Raw genomic sequence first — 20970 nt, 5'->3', positions numbered from 1 at the left:
TGTTAGTAAAGAAGAATTATTTATCATGTTTAGTGTTTTTCAATCTCGTCCAGTCCACTTTGCAACGTTCTTGCTTGCTAATATGAAAACTATAGAAAATTCAACAAGAGGATACATTCATGTTGGTGGCATTGTTACCTCCATAGCCTTAGCCATTGAACTTTGTAACCAAGTAACTCATCTAGCCCCTATGAGACAATTTACACTAATAGATATTAACTAGTGCTTGAATAGGCAACTGATAAGGGTTAAAAGGCTGAATGAATTTGATCTACTGATTCATGGTGAAGTTATCCACTGCTTTTACCTCCTGAACCGTGAACAAAAAAGTGTCCACAACTGTGAAAACTGGCTATACCAGTTAGAGGGTCAAGGAGAGGCACCTGAACCACCTCAAACCCCTCCTGAGCCTGAATACCAACCAACGCCTCCGTCAGATATTTCTTCATCATCTTCTTCTGCAGGTCTTCCCAATCCACAAGGGCATAATTTTGACTATGAGCTCAACACCCTTTGACATGAAGTCACAACTCTTTGCCAAGCGCTCCAAGATCAAACTAACAGAATGGGAGAGAAAATAGGCCACCTATTTCAAGAGATTTATTCCTTACGCATAACAATGGGTCCTACAACCTGGCATTGTGGGAATTGATGTTTTCCTTGGTTTACCCTCTCCTTTCTCTTTCACGGAAACATTGAGGTCAATGTTTCGTTTAAGTGTGGGGGAGGATATATTTCTCGCTTTTTAATTTTCAATTTTATTCGTTTTTTGCAATTACATTTTAATTTTCAGTCGTCGAGCTATCAACATTAAACAAAGCGTTGCGTGGGAGGCAACCTACGGAATTTTTATTCTATTCATTTAAAAAAATTATTTTCTCATTTTCTATTTTATTTCTTTAAATTTTTTTCCAGAATTATGCTCTATTAACCCTTAAATAGGACCAAAAGCAAATGAAAGCCCCAAAAATCACTAAAAAACGCATATGATAGGTCCATGGCATTCCCCATGAACTCATAGAGTTCTCCATGGGCTTAAAAAGCATAGAAGCCTGTTTTTAAAACCCATGGTGTCTGCCACAGGGTCATGGCATTCTCCATGAACTTTGACCACGCAAAAATCATAATTAAAACCCCCTTTGCCTTTCAAACTTCATCTTTCCAACTTCCACCTACTCGTATTCATTCTTTCACTACACCCACTTGTAATTACTATCTCTTTTTCTAAAACCTTTCAAAAAACCGTCAAACCTCAAATCTTTCCCTCTTCCAAATTCCACTCCACTACTTCTACATAAACCCAAACTCATACTAAACCTCAATTTCTCCCACTTCCACCATTCTTACTCACAAACTTACCTCCTCAAACACCACTTCTTTTTTTCAAACTCTCAATAATGGCTCAGTAAGGAGATGCTGATTTTAATGGTATTGTATTTCAGGATGGAAGAGACGGTGAGAAGCAGAGAAGGAAATATGAAGCTCTTCTGAATTGGGAAATTGTTCTGACAAGGTATGCTAACGATTCTTGTTTATGTACCTCAGGACCTTATGATAGTGTGCATTGGATGTTGAATAAGTTAGGTTTATCACATTTTTGTGCATGAAATAGCCCCACTTATGCTAGACTTACCTTAAAGTTTCTAAACTCTCTTTTTTACACAACACAGATAATGAGAGCTAGCACATTAAACATAATCAATTTTTTCATGTTTAATAAAGAATATCAATTTAGTCATAATCATATTGCTAACCACGTTGTAGTTTCCATATGGTGAGTGTTTGTTTGTGAAACCCCGTTAGACACTGATTGGGCACATAAATTTGGTCAATTTTTGGAATAATTAACTACTAACCTTGTTGATAGCTTTGAGGGCAATAATGACTCATGTCCATAACCTGGTCATACGTTATTTTCACCAGATTTTGGCACATTCCATTTTTGGTCGGGAGAATAATAATAGGATTAATGCAAAAGAGTTGTTTTATATTCATTCTGTTTTTGAACCTACACGGGTTAATTCAACCCCGTTTATGCAGGCCCATATGTAAGCAGTTTGCACTGCTAAAAAGAGGTCAATTTCTTTTGGAGGAGTGATAACCTCCATAGCTCGCACTTTAGGCTTAGAAGTGGGGCTTGCTACACTTGAACCTCTACACGTACGTCTTCTAGATATCCCTGCATGCCGCCATATGTGATTGATTAAAAATAGGAGGGATGGGAGATATCATTAATGATTGGTAACATAGAGGTTCCTAATGTTGTCTTACCTTGCCTGAACCATACAGATGTGCAAAATACGGCTAATTGGATTTATAATCTGAATGTCGGTACTGAGGATCTCCAGTACACGAGCCACCCCCACATCATTCCCCCATATTCATGTTTCATCTTCACACACTACACCATTTTTCTCTAACACTTTTGCAGGTACCTCATATGGGCATCAGTCTCAAGAAGAGTATGACTATATTTCTATCTAGACCACACCAGATGATGTCCTTCACTAGATGCACCATCAGAATGACATTGATGTCGAACGTGACCAGGTGTTCAAAGTTATGCACCAGCAACAGGTAGACATTATGGAACACATACATCTGTTACAAGAGCAACAACATAATCTGCAGGGTGGAGTGAGCATATGATAACATACATGATCGAACAAGTACATGGGTTATAGATGGGGCTAGAGGATAGAGACTCTAGAGATTTTCAGCATCAGATCCAATGTGATAACCTTATAGAGGATATGTTGCATTATATGCGTGGTATAGGTATGCCACTGCCACCTCCTCATTATGGACAAACCAGAGGCCGAGACAAATATTAATTTAGCCATGTTTTTTTTACTTTTCCCACTTATATCAAAATATTGAGGAGAATGTTTGGTTCAAGTGTGGGGGAGGAACTTTATTTTTTCTCCTTTTTATTGCTTTCTAGTTAGATTTACCGTTTTTCCAGTTTATTTCATGTTAATTAGGATTTTACTATTTTTTTAGTTTAATTGTTATGTTTGTTGAGTCAATGGATGTGTTTTCGACTCTTTATGCTTGGTTTCTTGTTGTTTATTGATTCTCCCAGTTTCTTGAGCCATACACAAAAATTCTTTATAATACTTGAAATCTATTGCATGATTAGAAAGTATATAGGCTACAGGTGAAATAGAGGTTAAATTGAGAAGACTTTGGAAAATTTGTTACAAAATCGGTATCGTTACAACACCTCAAGCCTCTCAAATATGGATATCAATTTGAGCACCTATTATGGTCATAGCCTTGAGTTCTCATTCTATAATAATCTTTAAGTAGTTTATCTACGCAACCAACACCATCCTAAGCACACACTACATAGGGAAGTTGATGCAAATAGGTGAATGATTATGAGCTTAAAAGAAAAATGAATAAAAAAGGGAATGTTCCTTCTAAGTTAGGTGACCGTTACCCGATCATTTAGGCCAAAGTTATCTAGTCCTTCAGTTTGATAATGAATTAAGCCAAAGTGCACAAGAAAATAAAAAAAATAAGATCATAGTCACTAACAGATTTTCCTACTATGAGTTTGAAAGGATAATGGGCTTAATGTGATTACGCTAGAATGAAAAGGGACAAAAAAAGAGGATGAGTAAGTTAAGTTTGGGCATAATAGTATGATTCATATTGGTTTTCATAAGAGGGATGCTTGGGACCGCATAATTGAGGAATTATGTTTTTACAATACCCTTAGTATACAATTAGTACTTAAGTCATGTCCATTTCATTTCATGCCAAGTTGGTTCATTTCATATACAATGGTTCATAATATTCAAATTCCATACAAGTTCCAAGTCATGATTAAATTCAAAATTCCATACAAACATGTTCATATACAAGATTCAATTCATATCCAATCCATTTCATTCACAAAAACTTCAAATTCCATTACACAAAGCATAAAGATGTCCATTACATGAGAAAATTATAAAATTTGAACTCTGACCAAATGTTGACTTTGGTCAAAAATTGACTTTTTGGGAAACTTTGACTTTTTGGTAAACTTTGACCAAAGTCAACCCAACTATCCAAAACCCTAATTTTCCTAACCCTAATCCTATTTCCATCCCTAACCTCCATTCTTTGATCATTGATCCTTGAATGCTTGTATTTTGTACATGATAATCCAAAACCCCATCTTGAGGTTATGTTGCATACTTTGGTTCAACCACCATGTTTCATGTACATGTTACCTGCAAAAAGAACTCAAGGCAATGCATAAGGTGTGGCACACTGATCACACCGAATTACACCGTGTTTTTTACTCAAATTTCACATGTTTATTAGGACTTTATTATCGTTTTATTTGTATTATGCTCTCTTTTCTCTTGTTTTCAGATATTTAGCACTTTCGGACACTTTTGGAAGAAACGACGCAAAAAGACCTAAAATTAGGGGTTTCGGCGAAATTATACACATGGCGGCCGCTATAGGGGAAGCCATGAGTCACCAGCCCTCAACTAGGAGGTAACCGCCACGTTCCCATGATTCACCCCATTTACTCACATGGAGGGCGCCATGAAGGGATGGCGGGCGCCACCTTTGGAATTCACGTTCCCACTAAAGCCCACTAAGGAGAAGTTGGAGGGCACCGCGGTCTTTACAAACTGCTGAGAATCTCTATAAATAGCTCATTTCATTTTGTTTTCTATCATCCAACTTAGTTTTACAACACTAAGCATATAGTTATCATTTGTAATAGCGATAATCCGTCACATCGGGGGGTTATCGCACCTTTGTGAGATTGAGTTAGGTCACTTCGAGTTGTTGTCGTCTTTAGCTTCAGGAGTCAGATGTTTATTTTTCTACCAGAATCAAAGCCTCCGTTTGGAGCAGGTTCTTATTTATCGCTTTATTTATTTATTTTTCGCATCACTTTATTTTATTTATTTTCCGCATCGCTTTATTTTATTTATTTCCCGCATCTCTTTTATTTTATTTATTTCCTGCATCACTTTTATTTTATTTATTTTCCGCATCGCTTTTACTTTATTTATTTCCCGTATCGCTTTTATTTTATTTATTTCCCGCATCGCTTTTATTTTATTTATTTTCCCGCACTCGCTTTACTTTATTTATTTTCCGCATTCGCTTTACTTTATTTATTTTCCGAACTCGCTTTACTTTATTTATTTTACGCACTTTACTCGCTTTCTACGCCTCACATTCTAAAACAAACTTTTCATCATGATTAACACCGTTGTGTTCGTTTGTGTTACCATGTCTGGCTAACTCTTTTAAAGGTTAGAATGTAAGGATCACGGTTAAAGTAATGTTTCACATATTGAAATCTGTAGAAATACTTTAAAGGCTGTTTTGATTTTTAACTTGAGTTTTCTAAAAACAAACTTGGTTATTTTAAATTATTCGAGGAGTGCGAAAGCACCCTGGCGTAGTAACTAGGAATCTTTATCACTTTAAGGAAAAACTATTTTTGAAACTGTTTTCGGACGCGTTGATAGGTTTAAAATAAGTAAACTCCTTGTGTAAACTTTCCAAATCAAAATCACTTTTCAACTAAGTTTACGAGTCTCATTTCTTAAAAATAGGTTTACTACTTTAGCATTCTGCGCATCTTTTATAAGTGACAATAAAAGGCCTTAATTTAAGGGTAAACTCGGTTCTGAATACGCAAAGCAACAGTTCCCATTAAATGGATTCTTTTCAAGAGTAGAAAATGTTGCCTCATAAGTAGTTCTATTTAAACAATCGAAACATCACTTAACTGACGTGAATTACATTCGACCTGTCTTTACCTGCATTTATTATTTACCGTTACTTTGTAAACCCAATATCTCTTTTATACCGCCTTAGATAAACACCATAACGATAGTATTCGATAGATTGACGATTGGTCTATGTGGGATCGATATTCTTTTATATTACTTTGACGTTATTCGTGTACTTGCGAATCACAGCGATCAAGTTTTTGGCGTCGTTGCCGGGGAGCAACTTTGTCAAATTTCGTACCCTGTTGTTACACCGTATAGACTAAGGCATTATTAGCCAGTAAATGCGAAGAACTCGTAATACCGGAAATTTAGTAGATCCTTAAGCGGAACCCGAATGTTATACTCGTACACGCCTCTTACTCATCCGAATTAAGAAAGCTATGGTCGAGAATCACGATAGGCGACCTCTTAAGGAATTTGCCCAACCCTCTGATGATGAACCTAGTTCGAGTATAGTAAACCCCCTTATACCTGCTAACAATTTCGAACTAAAACCGTCTTTGTTGCAATTAGTGCAACAAAACCAATACGCGGGTCTCGCTACCGAGAACCCGAATCAACATTTAGAAGTTTTTATCCAACTAGCCGACACCTTTAAATCTAACGGCGCTTCACCCGATGCGATCCGTTTAAGATTATTCCCTTTCTCCCTCAGGGATAGAGCATGTTCATGGCTAGATTCACTTCCAGCTAATTCAATAACTACCTGGGAAGACCTTAAGAGAGTATTCCTTGCTAGATATTTCCCCCCTAGCAAGACTGTTGTTCTTCGAAACCAAATAACTAGATTTGCTCAAAACCAAGGAGAATCGCTTTACGAAGCTTCAGAGAGATATAAAGAGCTATTAAGAGTCTGCCCACACCATGGCCTAGAACAATGAATGATCGTTCATACCTTCTACAATGGGCTCCATTATAACACCAAGATGAGCATCAACGCTGCCGCAGGTGGCGCGCTGATGAACAAACCTTATCTAGAAGCTTGTGACCTAATTGAGGATATGGCCCAAAACCATTATCAATGGGGAACTGAACGAGCATCAATAGAGAGAAAGGAGACCCAAGGTGGAATACATGAGGTAAGCTATCTAGACATGATGCAGGAGAAAATGGACGCTTTAGCCCTTAGGAACAAACATATGTCTACAAACACTAACACCGTAGCAATAGTCCACACAGAGTGCGAACTCTGTGGATCTAAAGGACACGAATCGACGGAGTGTAACCTTTTGAACGAACTAAATACCAACCAAGTGAATTACGCCCAAGGTAACCCGTTTTCAAACACTTACAACCCTGGACGGAAGAATCATCCAAATTTCTCTTATAGTAACCAGAACCCTATCCAAAATAATGCACCTCAGAGACCGCAAGGTTATCAAGCCCAAAAACCAAATCAACCTATGCAAACTGTGCCCCAGAAGTCTAACCTTGAGAAAATCATGGAAAGCTTCATATCGGGCCAGAATCAGCAAAATAAAGAATTCCTAAACCAAAACATTCACGTTAATGAACTTATAACACAATTAGGAACCAAGGTTGGTCAGATAATCACTCATAACAAGATGCTTGAAACCCAGATCTCACAGGTAGCACAAAACCAAGCCCCACAAACTACACCTGGAGGCCAATTTCTTGGACAACCTCAACCAAACCCTCGAGGGAAAGCTAACGCTATCTCATTACGAAGTGGAACCGCTTACGAAGGGCCTCAGAACCCAGCAATGAGCGAGTCCAAAACTTCTAAAGAGAATATGCCTACCAACCAAGAAGAGGAACCAGAGGAATCCGAGAAACAAACCCACCAAGAAGGTGAAGCCAAGGATAAAACTTACAAACCACCGCCCCCGTACAAACCACCAATCCTATATCCGCAAAGACTTAAACAAACCAAAGTCAACAACCAATATCAAAAATTTATAAAAGTGATAGAAAAGCTTCATGTAGAGATTCCTTTCATCGGAGCTATCACCCAAATTCTGTCTTACGCCAAATTTCTCAAAGACATCTTAACTAACAAGCGTAGGCTCGACGATCCAAAACCCTTGGAATGCAACTTTATTTCTGAGGATAAACTTGCTAAGAAGGAGAAAGACCTTGGCAGTTTTTCTATACCTTGCATTTTAGGAAACCATGTGATCGGCAAAGCTTTCCTAGACTTAGGCGCTAGTGTAAGTTTAATGCCCTTAGCTATATGTAAGAGGTTAAACCTAGGAGACTTACGCCAAATTTCCTAGACTTAGGCGCTAGTGTAATGCACGTGACTTACAGGAACCTGACTTTGGAGTTCCTGAGCTCGCTTGTCTACGAGCCTTATGTTGGTCACGCCAGTGACGGAGGATACATTAACTTCAGACTGTTTGGGGCAGAATATACCTTCAACCACAGGCGTTTCGGCGACTTGCTTGGTTTCCAGACTGCCTATGATGCTTCGTCCGAGTCCCCATGAGCTATTTCTGAGCCAAGACGTCGAGAAGTTTTTGAGCGATATCACATGTGGAGGTAGTCCTGACCCTTCAACCCAGATCTCCAACAAGATTCACAACCCTGCTTTCCGATACTTCCAGATGATCATTGCCCACACCTTCCTAGGGAAGAGTGACCCTGATACGCATGTGAGTGCTGAAGAGATCTTCTTCATGTTCTATACTACTCAGTCACGCCCGGTAGACTGTGGAGCTTTCTTGATCGAGAGCCTACACCTTAATGCTCGCTCTTCCGCAAGCCCCATACATGTCGGAAGCACTGTGACTCACATAGCCTCAGCCCCGGGACTCGATAGAAGACTATCTCACCTGATGCCCTATTGTAGCTACACCTTGATGGATGTTGATTTCTGTCTGGACCGTGTTCTGATGAGGAGATCCTCTTTCCATCCGGATCAATACAGGCTGTTAATTGAGGGTGAGACCATACACTACTCACTTTACCTGACCCTCAGGTGACTTGTGTCATTAATCAGGCCAACTGGGTCTACGCCATAGAAGGGCAGGGAGAGACAGTAGATGCGCCGAAGATTGCACCAATTAGAATTAAAGTCCGTACCAACAATCCTAATCTCCAGACTCCGAGCATGCAGTCCGAATTGGTTAAGCTTCGCATGGCGATAGCCGAGCTTCGCCAGGAGCTTGCTGATGTTGCCCTGCAGGTCGAGGTAGCAGTTGCCTCATACGACACCGAGACTGATATGCTGCATGATGAGATCGTCGATCTCCGACGCCAGATCACGGAGCTTCGAGGCTACGAAGTCGAGGAGACTCCACTATATCCCGAGCGTTGATGCCATCATGGACCGAGAAATACCGTTTGAATTCCCCTATTTTTCCGTACTTATTATTCATGCCTATTTTTATCGTTTCCTATGACATTATGCTTGCTTTATTTCCTAAGATCTCTGGACTCGTGAATTATTGACTCTTCACATACATATATATATGCATTATATTAATTATTATGTTTTTTATGTCCATTATTTATTTCGTTTTATTTTTGTTTTATTTTTGTTTTATTTTTGTTTTACTTTACTATTGTATTTTGTTTTATTTTGTTTTGTTTTATTTAATTTTGTTTTACTTTATTTCATTTTATTTCATTTCATTTTATTTTATCAAGCTTAAAATCAAAAAAAAAAAAATAGCATTCGTGGATACCTATATACACCCCCCATTGCAAAAATGAAGACGAGAGAATTGAGGCCCAAGAAGCAAACAACACAGCCGGCCCAAACCATATCTGAAGACATGGCGAGCGCCATAAGCTCCATGGCGGGCGCCATGACGTAATAGTCAGATTTACATTTTTCACTATTTATACCTTCTTCAACCTCTCCAAACCTATTCTCTTCTTCTCCAAACTCCACCAAATTCATAAAAATTTCCAATCTTCTCACTTTCACTACAAACCAACAATTCCCCATTTTCACTTCTTCAACTCTCCACCAAAAATCCATTAAATTCTATTTTTTCCTTTCTTTTCTATAATTACTCATTTTTCTCTACAACCTCCATTAATGGCTGGAATGGAGTCTAACAACATCACTCTTCGTGGAGGAAAGCCCGGTGAGAGACAAAATAAGATTTTGCAAAGATTGCAAACTCGGGAGATCCTCTCTACCAGGTATGTCGACGAAGCCTGTTTGTACACCTTAGGAACATATCATAGTGTATTCCACATGCTAGACAATTTAGGATCACACAATATTTTTGCTAGTAAAGCGCCCACCTACGATAGGCTCACTAGGGAATTTTTAAGTTCCCTAATTTACACTGTCCATCCGGGTACTGCTAGCACGGTAGTGTAAGACCCCAATTTTTGCCCTAAGATCCCTCATGGCATCATATCATATCATATCATTGCCTCAAGGATCATTGTGCACCTTGCCTCCTAGTGGGTGGGTATCTTGTGAGTGTGGTTCTTGATCACCAAGCATGTTTTGCATTTGTATATCATTTCTTTTCATTTGTTTACTAACCAAAAGTACAAAAATATTGTCATCTAACCTTGTTTCTTGCAGATGAAGCAAACTAGGTCAAAACAGTCAAATCATTCACTGAGCAATGGATGGTGTCCATTCTTGAAGAATTTGGGCACCATGATCATTCATAAGAGTTCACATGAGTTGTGATACCATTTGGAATCAAGATCTCAAGAGAAAGAGGCTTGAAATTCATCAAGCATGGCTCAGTCAACCAAAACCCTAGCAAAGTCAACTGTGGTCAACTGTGCATTTAATCAGGGATTTGAAGGTGTGAGATGGGTTGAAAGGTCTCATTCATGTCCATACAAGCCTCATATAACATGTCAAACATCATCAGTGAGGAATTGGAGGTCAGACAAAAAGTTTCCCAAAATAGTAAGGACCTGTAATTTTCACCTGCCAAAAATGGAAAGTCATTCTCCTCAAAATTACATGTCCAAGCAAGCTTCAAATCAAAATTTGTCCAACATGAAAGTTGAAGATCTTGCTCTTGCCTTTCCTAAAAGTCCAAGAACACTCATTTCTCATTTGTGGTTGGCAAGTTATGATCAAATCATTTTCAAGAAAAGTTGAAATTCAAAGTGGCATAACTCATGAACCATTTGGCCAATTTGGGTGATTCTTTTTTGAGCAAATCCCATTTGACATGAACTATCATAATGCATCATCACATTTGATCAAAAATCTTCACATAAAAAGGTCATTTTTCAAGTGAACCAATTAAATTTTGGTGGGAAAAATAGTGTTTTTCAAAAATACATGGAATTTTCATGCCAAGCCAATTCAAATTGCTTCTAAACATGATTTGTGACTTGCTTAAACTGGTTGTGCACTATTCCATTGGTTCAAATTGAGAAAGGGCAATTTTGCCAAATTACATAACAAGCTCATTTTCACTAATCCATTTCAATTGTGCTAATCATGGTTTAACAGGTGATTAACAAGGACTATATAGTCCTAATCATAACAGAAATTCCAGATGGACAATCACAAACTCAGATCCAAAGCAAAAATTCTCCAAATTCTCTCAAATTCTCTTCACACTTTTTTCACTTGTTCATCAAGAATTCACCATTCCTTTTGCTCGATCCTTGTGTTAATCAACATTTGCAAGCATGATGAAGACCTGTTGAAGCAAGGTCGTGGAAGACTCATGCTGAATTTGGACTGTTGATGCAAGCTCGTGTTGATAGCAATTGGCAATTTCGCGAAGCTGGAGCATTGTTGAGCTGAATTCTCACCTTCACACATCTTCTACATCATCATAGAGTATCTGTTTCTGCCATTGGAGCCTCGAAACAAGCTGAATCAGGACCTGCATCTTCATAAGGTCAGAACTCGATTGACACGATTCTTGAAATTGTGATATGGCTTTTGTAGATCTTGAAACGTAGAGTATCATGCAATTTAGATCTCTTAAAACCATGCAGTATTGATGAAGTTAGGTTGATTTGAAGATTGAGGATTGAATTTGTTTTTGCTCGATTCGTTGAACATGATTAGATTTAGGTCAAATAAATGTTAGAATGATCTATGTTGAAAGGCGAATCGATCCATGTATGATTTGCCAATTTCTGTGTGAATGTGTTCTTGATGATGATGAATGCTGAAGAACACGTTGAGTTCTTCATTTTTTCTTTCCCAGAATTTCGTAGATCTTGTATACCTTGCCTTGCGTTCAAATTTCTGTTTCCCTCGCCAGGCAGCCAATCAGGAGGCGCCATGTGGTTAAATGAAACGCTGTGTTTCATCATAACGCAGCGTATTTACAAAATTGCCACTGCAGCATTTAAATTCATTTTATGTTTTAAATGTTTATTTCATTTTGTGATTAAACTTCAAAAATTCATAAATAAATCATGGATTATCCAAATTGTGTGGGGATTTTTACATTCATCTCCATTTTTCATCTAGTTTTTTATGAGCATGATAACACAAGTTGTGCACGGCTGTGTTTTATTTTGGCCTAATATCTTTGTTCATGTATGTTTCTTGCATATGTTTTGCCATTTCATTCATGAAATCTTGATGCTTGCTCCAAAATGCTTGAAATTTTATATGCATGATCTTGACTCATTCCTGGTCCTTTTGGTATATGGTTTGCTATTTTTGAGTTCCTGGATTGAGAGATATGATGTGATCTTAATGAGTGTGACAATGTGTGGCACACTATGTTTTGTCCAACTTCTTGAATTTTGTTTCCATGCTTATGCTATGCCAATTGCTCTGAATTTTTGCATGTGATTACTTCTGTATGTCTAGTTTGAGAATGATGTTTTGTAGATTTTTTAGATTCATTTCCTATTTGATTGGGATTTTGCTTTGCTGTTTGGTCATTTGGGAACTCTTTTTGAGTGTGGAACTTCCATGCTTTGTGAAATTCTCATGCCTTATCATATGAAGCTGAAACTTTGTGGATTGATTCTTAACATGTTTAACTTCATTTTGGCTTTGGTGTGGTTCATTTATCTTATGCCATTTCTGTTTTACACTTTCCTAAAGTTGATACATGATTTGTGGCCTTGTTTGGGTTTGTTTTTGCATACCATGATTTGTTGATTTTAATTGACTTACTTTCACTTGGCCAAATAACATGAAATTTGGTATGTTACTCATTGAATGTGTTCTGTTTAAGCTTGAATTTTCTGGGAATTTATTGAGCTATTTTGGTATTGGTTTGATTGTGATCATTCTGTTTGATCCAATGTGATTCCAAAATGCATAGTTTGACATGTTTTGTGTATGAAATGGATTTGGTGCATAGTTTTGATGTGAGACCAATTGGATTCTACTCTTGTTTGATACATCTTGATTTTGATCAATTTTCACTTGCTGTTTTAAATTTTCTCTCCTTCTTTGACCCTAGGCTTTGGCCTAAGGGTTCACTTCTCACATTTGAGTTGTTTTTTCAGGTTAAAGAAGCAATTGCTTTAAGGAGATTAATTCAAGTTGATTGATTTTGGTTTATTTGATTATCATGAACTAACTTGGTTTGTCTTGTAGGATGCTAACTCATTTGCTTTGAGTTTGTGCTTTGCACATGTGATTGATTGTGTTGTCTGTTGGTTCATAACTTGTCTGTTTTGACTTTGTGACTTGAATACTGATTATATTTGATTGATTTCAGGTACATTTAGTCGCTTTAGTTCCTTTGAGAACTTGATATTGCTTTGCTTTGCTTAAGCATTGAGGTAGACTCTCTTGTCTCCATGTAGTCTGGAAGACCTGGCTTGTTATTTAGCCAGGCAATTGTCTGAAGTCCTCCTTAAGAGGCAATGTTTGTGATTGTTTAACTTTGTCCCCAGGCAGGTAAAGACCTCATGTGAGGCAATTGGTAGACAAAAGAGATATGTAGCCTATCTCCTACTATTCTGTGAGTCACTCACCTTGCTCACACCACATGTGCTGATGCATAGTGAGTAAAAACCCAAGATCTATCGAGTCTAACTTGTGGAGAGAGTTCCATCTTTCTGAACTCCCACACCTTCTGATATTCAATGCTCTCCCTGACCAGGGATAAGAGTGATGAGGCACACCCCTCATATCCTTTCATCTGCTTCACCTTGGCTCTCAATGTCAAGGTTAAGAGCGCCATTTACCCTATTCCAGTTGACTTTTTAAGTCTAACCCTTTGATTGAGCCTAATTGTTTGGTTATAGTGGGTGCTAAATGACTTTGTTTAATTGATTGCTTGTTGCATTTGTACATGCTTGCTTGCCTCTGTGCACTTATCATCATTGATTATTCATTATTGCATGATCATCATTTCATACTCTTGTGGTTTGTTTGAGTTTACCCATTGAGGACAATTGTAAGACCATGTTCTTTGGCCATTGTTCCTATGATTGGAAGGGATGGAGTGTAAGACCATTTCATTGGTCACTCATATCCTCTTAGCCTGGTGCTTTCGTTTGTTTGTTGTATGTGAGGATGCAATTGTAAGACCATGTTGTTGGCGTTTGTTATTCCTATGATCATCCTTTGGAGGTTGGTATAAGTCCAGATAGATTGGCATCCGACATCCAAGTTTTGCTTTACCTTAGGAGATTTGTGTAAATCCATTTATTGGTATCCGGTATCCGCTTTTGCTTTGTGAGATTGGTATCAGTCCATTGATGGCATCCGGTATCATTGTTTTGTTTTATGAGATTGGTGTAAATCCATTTATTGGTATCCGGTATCCGCTTTTGCTTTGTGAGATTGGTATAAGTCCATTGATGGCATCCGGTATCATTGTTTTGTTTTAGGAGATTGGTGTAAATCCATCTATTGGTATCCGATATCCGCCTTTGTTTGTGAGATTGGTATAAGTCCATTGATGGCATCTGGTATCACCTTGCCTTTATTTTTGCTTGCTCATTGCTTATTCCTAAGGACACACTTGAATCATCTTCTATATGATTTCAAGAGGTGAACTTCTAGGAAGTTTTACACTCCATCGTCCATCTTCACCCTTTTGTTTCAAAATCCCTTTTCACATGTTGCTTTCAAAAACTTTGACTTGTGGTGCAAACATTCTCACCTCTTTTCAAATTAGAAACTTGGACCTTAAGTCCTTGACTTTTCAAACTTCACTTTTCATAACACTTCTTTGAATCAATCTTAATCATACCTTGACCATATTTTTGTGAATAATCATAATCAATTAACTTCACCCATTCAATTGTTTTGTGGCTTTGTCCATTGTTAATATGTTTTCATACATTAGCCATAGGTTTCAATTACCATAGCGGTTGATGTAAATCTTACCTTATCCTTAGTGAGTCGATTGTAAGACTTCCGTACTGAAAACAGGGTTAACCCCTCTAGTACGTCGAAGCCGTCCTCGCATGGTGGATTGTTGATTCAGGTTGAGTTTTCTCCCATTGGTAATGAAAAGCCTTAGTGCTTGTGTTTTAAAATGAACTCACTAATTTTTGGAAAGCTTTTAGCCGAACTACGGCGTTTTGATCCTTACCTTTGATGGAAGGTACGTAGGCAACGGGTTCATCCGTTCAAACACAAAAATAACTAACTTGTACATTCTTTTCTCATCATCCCATTCATGTTTGCACAATATGTCAAAACAAATAAACATTTTTTATACAACAAGTGTGAAAAGGGCTCCCTAGGAGTACCTAGGACGTGATGGGTGCCTAACACCTTCCCATTGCGTAATTTACCCCTTACCCAGACTCTCTGATCTTTTTCATTAGTTTTCTACGTGTAAAACTTCTTAGGTTTTTGTTCGCTTTTTAACCATTCCTTAGGATAAATAAAAGTGCGGTGGCGACTCGATTCATTGTATACTTTGCTTATGGTTTAATCAATAAATCATATAGCGACGAATACACCGCTACAGAAAAGTGGCGACTCTGCTGGGGACAACATTAGACCTTCCCTGGTGGTATTGCCTACTTTTCACCCTTGTTGTATGATATTTGTTTATGTGTTATTTGACATATTTTTGTACAATTTGGGATAACTGTATTGATTGTAATGTTTGAATTGCTTGATATACAATTGCTGTTTTCTTTGCTGATCTCTGTGAGATGAGTTCTATACCCGAACTCGAGTGCACTCTAGGATAGGAGAATGGCGTAGTCTTGTTGACTGGTGTGGAGTATTCCTTAGCCAGTTGACTTGCGAGTCCATTCACTTGGTGGAGGTCATGTTGGATTAATAATGTCACACAAGTTATTTGTGGTTAGGCATTATTCGTTCAATCATGTGCCTTAGAAGCCAAGGACCGTAGTTTACCAAACCCATCTTGGCCTATTTTTAGGACGTAGTGCGGAGGTCGCTCAGATGTAAGATCTGATGCGATTGTTACACGATACTACACTCATAAGAGTCTCTCTCGAGAATATTTTTGGAATACGAGTATTCGTTTCTCCGATAATATCCGAGAGATGGGACGATGATTATGGGAACCTCTGATAGAACATGTTTGGCAGGTTTAAACCATAGTACACTCCCTTTGGGTGGTTCTTAACCAGGACTCCATGCTCGTGACTCTCAGCAAACCCGTGATTCGTGGTTGAGTCGTTCAAATATCGTTAATATCAATGGAACCTGGGCGTCGATAAGGTGCAAACCATAATCCGCCAAAATGGATGGTTGATATTAAGGATGTCAGAGTCGGTTCATGTACCGTTAATATCAATGGAACTTGGGTGTTGATAAGGTGAAAACCTAAATCCACCAAAATGGATGATTGATATTAGGGATACAATGAGCTTTCCCACGACCTTTGTTTGGTGTGACTTGCTTGATCCTTGAGTGTGATTGTTGCATTCATGCATTCATGCATTCATCTGCATTCCATATCATCAGATACAAAGAAAATTTTCAGGGAACTCAAAGGAGTTTATTTGCAAAAAATTTCAAACATGGAAAAAACCGGAAAAAAATTTCACCTGATACATCTGATGAGACATTCTCATATACGATCAAAATGTTAATATTTCAAAGTTTGCAAATAAAACCCTCGAGTTTCTTTGAAATAAAAAACAAGCATGTGCATAAACACTTCATGCATCATTTGCATAAGAGGGTGTTTTGTTCCGGTCTCCTGTCCTGTGGTCTGACCCTGCGATCTTCATTTATTCAAGAGATGCACTTCGCCGGTACTACACCAGAGCCGATTCTGCCAGATTGATGGATCATCTTGAGCAAGAGAATTGTGAACTCAGAGGAGGAATTTGCCAGACTAAGTGCTTTTGATGGATTTATTCCGGGTTAACCAATCCCGGTCTGGCATTGGCTACTGTTCTGGGGCATTTAATGAGCAAGGTTTGTTCACGAGTGGAGGATTCATCCATGACGATCAACCTGAAGAAGCTGCTGCTATCTTGGAAGAGGATGCAGAGGATCTGAACAATTTCGTCATTCATGGTGGTGTCTGCCACAATTGGGTCGCTGTAGATGTTGCTACATTCATCTATAGATCAGAGTAATTGTTCACTTTGTTTAAAACCCTTCTCCCATGCCAAAAGGAGAAGTGATGACATTGTTGGCAGCATTTAATACAATGATGTTTTCATTCAATTAATGCATTGTTAAACATTTGTTTTTCCATTTGTTTTCACTTTTTGCTTTTTTGCATGAAATCAGTGATCACAAAAAACCCTAAAAAAGCATAAAATCAAACTTTTCATCTGCATAATGATTGCCTTGTTTGATCTCAAAAAGCTTTTCATATCCAAAATCATTATGCAGGGACTTCTAAACCCATTGAACATAATGATCCAACGCCATCTCCCAATCTTGAATTCCTTGTATTTGAGGCAGAGGAAGATGATGTTGAAGAGATTCCTGATGAAATTTCTCGTCGCCTTGAGCACAAAGAGGAGACCATTCAGCTGTATCATGAGAATCAGCCAAAACAGTCAAACTGGGGCATTACAAATGTAATGTAAAAAAAAAAAAAAAGAAGAGAGAGGGTGAAAAGGAATGAAAAATCAAAAAATCAGGAAAAAATTATCAAAATCTTTTTTCAAAAGAAAAAAAAAGTATCCCCTCAAGTCCCTAGTTGACTGATGCTGAATGGATTCAGAGTCGTTATGACCAGCTGAATTTGATTGAAGAGAAGCGATTGACTGCCATGTGCCATGGTCAGTTACATCAGCAAAGAATGAAGAAAGCGTTCGATAAGAAGGTCAAGCCTCGTGTGTTCCGAGAAGGTGACCTCGTGCTCAAGAAAGTCTTGTCTTTCATGCCCGATTCCAGGGGCAAGTGGACTCCAAACTACGAGGGTCCATATGTTGTTAAGAGAGCCTTTTCATGCGGAGCTTTGATGCTTACAACAATGGATGGGGAGGATTTCACTCGTCCTGTGAATTCAGATGCAGTCAAGAAATACATTGCCTAAAAAAAAAGTATATGCAAATGAAAAACAGAATGACTCGCTAAGTTGAAAACCCAAAAGGGCGGCTTAGGCAAAAATGAGCGTCTCGGTGGAGAACCCGCAAGGGTAATCCAGGCAAAAAATTAGAGACTTGAAAAAAAAAAGATATATTTGCATCCCGCTAGATTGAGTACCTCACCCTGGGGCAATCTAGGCAAAAATTAGGGATTTGGCAAGTAACTGCATCCTGACAAGACTTTCTGTTCTACAGCTGTCTTTTCGTCAGAGGTTCTCGATTCGTCGTCAACTGAAGCTTCGCATACATCGAGATTCAAATTGGTAGAGAAAGGATCATTATGTTCAATGTAGCCCTCTTCCAATATATATCACTGATTTCAAATTTTGTACAGATCTATGGAGTCTTGCCATTTGCAGGCTACCATTCCATCAAATCAATTTGAGCTTTTTATCCAATTATTTGCACTCTTATTTGTTTCAATTCAACAAATGTTTTGCATGGTTCAATTGATAAAATGTCATTGTTTTAAACGAATAAATTTTTCAGATTTTTGTTTTAAACAAAGTGAACATTCACAAAGATGAAAGGATACTTAAGAATTTCTCAGTGCTCTCCCGAGGGTGGTATGATCTCCAACAGGTGAGACATTGGTTCATATCCCTGGCATTGGTTGTATCCTCTTTATCCTGCTTTATTGTTGGGGTTGTTCCCCAAGCAGAGCTTTTGTTAGGGTTGTTCCCTAAGCGGAGTGTTGTTGAAGACTTCGTTCTCTTCTCCAGCAGTATCCTCCCCCCCAGCATGGATGTTTTCCATTTGGAAGCTTCGGTAATTGGTGGTTTGAGACTCCGGTACCCTATCACTCTCCCCAGTGCGACCGCCCGCGGAGTTGTGGTTTTTTCTCCTCAGCATGGTTGCTTTCTTTTTAAAGATTCAGTGGTTGGTGGATTGATATCCCGGTACTTTACCGCTTTCCCAGCATTGTCGCAAGCCGAGTCGTTGCTATCTTTCCTCAGCACAGTCGATAGCGGGATCTGTGATATATCCCCAGAGCAGAGTGTTGTGGAAAACTTTGTTTTCTCCAACGGTACCCCCTTCCCCGGCCACGTCGCCAGCGGAGTTGCTATATCTCCTCGTCAGTGTGCCTATTCCTTCAGCAGGGCAGTGATTGTGTTCCTCCTCAGCAGTTGTGGATATTCTCCTCAGAAGAGTCAGCATTTGGTGGTTGATCCCCGGCTCTCTTCCGTATCCCTCAGTGGATTCTTCAGTGACTTCCCCAGTGGATCTGCCAGTAGATTTGTGGTTTGGCGGATCGTGTGTATGCAAAACCCCCAATGGAATGGGTATTCCTCAACAGAGTCAGGATTGCATCTGAGTATTCCCCTCAGAATCTCCGCCGGAGTTGGAAACTTCTATTTTCCCCAGTAGGGTTGGTTGGTGACCTATCATCCAGAGATTTGGGTTGATTCCCTGATTGCTTTGATCCCCAGTAGAGTGGCTTGTCGCAGAATCTACTTATATGATCTTTTCTTCCTCCTCAGTGTGTTGTTCCCCAATGGAATGGATACTTGCATTATCCCCAGGTAGAGTTGCTTGTGCAGCCAGATTCTACGTGGATGATCTGTTCTCCCTCAGTGGGTTGTTCCCCAGTGGAGTTATTGTAGAGTTGCTTTCATAGCAGTGAGCTCTTGTTCCCCTGCAGATATTTTGGGACTTCTCCCATTCCCCAACAGATTTGTCTTTGTGGCCGTTATTGCCTGTTGTGACTTTCTGTGCCAGTTGGGTTGATTGCTGATCCATCACTCAAAGATTTTTGTGATATCTCTGATCTTTTGCCTCCCCGCAGATCTTTGCTTTTCAGCTTGAAGATCTCCAGCAGATTGGCTTTCCTTGGTTCTCCCTGGAAGTATAGTACCGGATGTTTGATTCCTGGTCCTGTTTGTGTTAGAATTGTCTGTTTTGTCAGCATTCATCAAACATAAATCACGCATATTCATGCATACTCATAAAACATTCAGATGTTCATGTTGCATATTTTGCCATATATCTTTTGTTTGTTGTTTCCTGCTGTGGTGGTATAGATCTCCTTTATAGATCTCCCTTAGCATATGTCGGGTATTTAAATCTCTCAAAATAGAGTCAACCCTTAAGCAGAAAGTGTCTATCCTTTCCTGCCCTTTCCCCACTGAGATACATCCTCGTGGATGACGGTTGTTTCCGTTCCCTCCCAACACACATTGGGACGGGTTTTCCCTTTTGAGTTATATCCTCATCAGGACGAGTCTTGATTCAGTCCGCCTTTTTGGTTCAATCCTAAATTGGCCTTTTTCAACTGTCTCTTGCGCTTCACTGTGGCATAAATGAATAGTTGCTTACAAACCGGCGCTCATTCATCTTATCCTCAGTGGAAGGTTTGGCCTCTGCCTACAAACCAGCAGTTGTAAGTCCTATCTTTGCGGTTTTCTACCTACTACCCGGTAGTGTAAACCCGTTTTCTCCCCTAGTGGAGTCAACTTTGTTGTCCATCCCAACCGATGACAATTCCCTTTCTGTGGTTTTCTATCCAACTTTTGGTAGATGTAATCCCCTCTTTGTGGATATCTTCATCTAATTCACGATGTTGATTTCCCTTTGTTTGGATAAGCTGCTTAAGTAAGCACTTATATCCCCAGCAAATCTTTTGTGGATAATTGCCGTATGCTAGCAATTTTATCCCCAGCGGGTCCCTTCACCGTTTGTCAGTGATTGTGTTCCCCGGATCATTGATTTTCACCAATGAATCCTCAGCAGATCGCCTTTCATTTACCCTCTTGTTGGTAATGTCTGTTGCTCCCTTTGATTGGCCATCTTTATATACCTGGTTTGGTATCCCGATGCCTTTCTT

General features: G+C 39.0%; 1 long non-coding RNA gene and 1 other non-coding gene across 2 annotated transcripts in view; both read right to left on the bottom strand.

Moving 5' to 3' along the window:
* Positions 1-3879: 3879 nt before the first annotated feature.
* LOC127131014 (uncharacterized) overlaps positions 3880-20970 on the bottom strand; it is a 49714-nt gene continuing 32623 nt past the window's right edge. The window contains exon 2 of the long non-coding RNA XR_007806499.1: positions 3880-4226. This is a non-coding gene — a long non-coding RNA (uncharacterized LOC127131014). The remainder of the gene's footprint in view (positions 4227-20970) is intronic.
* LOC127116587 (small nucleolar RNA R71) lies at positions 6530-6636 on the bottom strand. Its single transcript, XR_007801405.1, has one exon. It is a non-coding gene; the product is annotated as a small nucleolar RNA R71 (small nucleolar RNA).

The sequence above is a fragment of the Lathyrus oleraceus genome, chromosome 1 (genome assembly GCF_024323335.1).
Source record: "Lathyrus oleraceus cultivar Zhongwan6 chromosome 1, CAAS_Psat_ZW6_1.0, whole genome shotgun sequence".
Lineage (NCBI taxonomy): Eukaryota > Viridiplantae > Streptophyta > Magnoliopsida > Fabales > Fabaceae > Lathyrus > Lathyrus oleraceus.
The sequence above is the reverse complement of the archived record's forward strand: the minus strand, read 5'-3'. Positions and strand labels throughout refer to the sequence as shown.